Source organism: Arachis ipaensis, chromosome B03 (assembly GCF_000816755.2).
Source record: "Arachis ipaensis cultivar K30076 chromosome B03, Araip1.1, whole genome shotgun sequence".
NCBI lineage: Eukaryota > Viridiplantae > Streptophyta > Magnoliopsida > Fabales > Fabaceae > Arachis > Arachis ipaensis.
The window spans coordinates 109130976-109133610 of NC_029787.2; positions in this window are offsets into that span (position 1 = coordinate 109130976).

The window sequence follows — 2635 nt, forward strand, 5'->3', positions numbered from 1 at the left end:
TAGACAAGACATAAGAGTTTCACCTAATATAATTATTTCATTAGTCACTCAACCTTTTTCCTCTTCTTCTTTTTTATATTTTTTATTTAGAATTAACTACCAAAATGTCTCCAAATTATTTTGGCACTATCATGAATAATTTTTTCTTTTATTAATAATAAAATACCTTTAATATTATTAAAAATGTATCAAAAATATTTATATAGAACTAAAAACACTTCTTATTTTAAAGAGGGACGAGTTATTCACATTTCATTTAATGATCAAAGACGAATTTAAAGTTAGTAATAATTCTAAAGATTCGCCTAACTTATCACTTTTTAAAGATCTTCTGATTCATTATGTTAAATATAAAAAAATTCTATTCCGACTTTAAATAAGATGTCTTTTTAATGAATAAATAGAGATACTATCTCATTTATTTCGAAAATATTATTTTAATATTTGGTCTCAACTTTGAATGATCCATATAAACGAATTATTTTGAGAATTTATTTCATTCTTTTGGGGGCTATCTTTTAAATATAAGGCTAAACTTTTCAGAGGTACAAAGTTAAATTAGTGTTAAATTCGTGCGATGCACGGGTTTATATTTTAATTTGACATGATAAATCAAAAATAATATTTTATTATCATAAATTTCTCGTCATCATTATATAATAAACGTATTGAATATATTGTTTTATCTTTATTCAAAGGTAAATGCAAATAAAATAGTTTGAAATCTATAATTTGAAATATAAGAAAAAAGAAAATCAAAAATAATATTTTATTATCATAAATTTCTCGTCATCATTATATAATAAACGTATTGAATATATTGTTTTATCTTTATTCAAAGGTAAATGCAAATAAAATAGTTTGAAATCTATAATTTGAACTATAAGAAAAGAGACATGAAAAAATAAGAATATATATAACTATAATAATAATATGTCAATTTTACACGAAATTTTATATCAAAAGGCTGATGAAAATTTATCGACAACCTAGTATTTTACTAACATGATTAGAAAAGCAATTGATATATGATGTTTTGTTGTTTGTTATACATTTCATTTCAAGTCTGAAAGTAAAATTATAGATAAATTAATTATATCTATAATAAATGTGAGGCCTACTACACATACAAGCATTTTTGGCTTACAAGCTATACAAGTTGGTCCAAGTCTAAGAAAAAAACACGCGCATCACTCTTTTAAATTGAGCGTCCAACGCACGCGCCTTACAACACGTTCATTATGCCGCACTCTTCCTCTTCTTCCTCAATCAAAACGCAAACCGTCAAGATTCAAACGACATTCGAAACAAACTACGATTCTGCGAAGGGTAGAAGAAATCAAGAAGAAAAGATACAAATCTCCATAAAAAATCACCAGAAAAAACGAAGAAACATTATTCAAGGTACTGTTTTACTGTTCTTCTAAGTTTTTTTTAGATTGTCTCTGTTATATGCCTCATCCTTAACTAGCAAAATATTAAAAGATTTCAAGAAGAAATATACTGTCTCCCCTCTGATATTGGGTGTATTTTTTAAATCCTTTGAGTGTATTTCTTAAATCTTTTGGGTGTATTTCTGTAATCCTTTGGATGTATTTTTGTAATCGTTTGGTTTATTTCTATAACCCTTTGGGTGTATTTCTGTAATTCTTTGGGTGTATTTCTATAATCCTTTAGGTGTATTTCTGAAGTTCCATTATCTTCAAAACAATTTCAAAGCTTAATTTCAGAAATCATGAAAATCGAAAAAAATAGAAGGAAATCGAAGGCAAAGAGAGAACGCACGAAAGAGATGGAACAAATTTAGCAAGAAACTCGAAAAAGGAAATGAAATATTTTGTAAAATGGAAGTTATATATTCACGCGTTAATTGATTTGGATTGATTTAAAAGTCTGTTAAAAAGGCCCGTAACATAAGCAGTGCGTTTATGGAATTTCGTTCTCTTCAGACTTATAAAGCTTGTAAGTACAAAACACTTGTATGTAAAAATTAATCCAATAAATATTCGTGCAAAAATATAAATCATAACATGTTATAAAATGAAAATACTATTTTTCTTACCTAATTATTATTAAAAACTTCTTAGAACATATAATATTTCCACCAAAACAAACGATATTTTTGTCCAAAATATTAATATAAATCAATAACTATCACAATTTTCCTATTTAAATTTGATTCTATTTGTTTTTTCTTAACCCATTCGGTAACTGTGAAAACGAAAAGAATAGACACTATCCTTTAAAATATAACAAAACAAATTCAATACTAATAATTCTTCTAACTCCTTTTAAAAAAAATCAAAATTCAAAAATTAAGATTTTCCTATTCATGTTCTTTTTTTTTACCTTGTGTGATTTAAGTATTTTTTTCTTATTTTTCTTAATAATAAATTAATAATGCTTTTACTCTATCAAATTATTTAACTCTAAACCAATTAATTAATGGATTATAGCAAAAATAAAAAAATAGAACAAAATAAAACACTAACAATGAGAGAAGAAGAAAAAAAAGAAAGAAAAGAACAAAAAAATATATCAATGTTGACAGAAAATGAAAGAAGAGAATGTCATAAGTAATGACCATGGAAGAAAATAAAATTGTAAATTCGTGTAATTTCACGAATTAACTCGC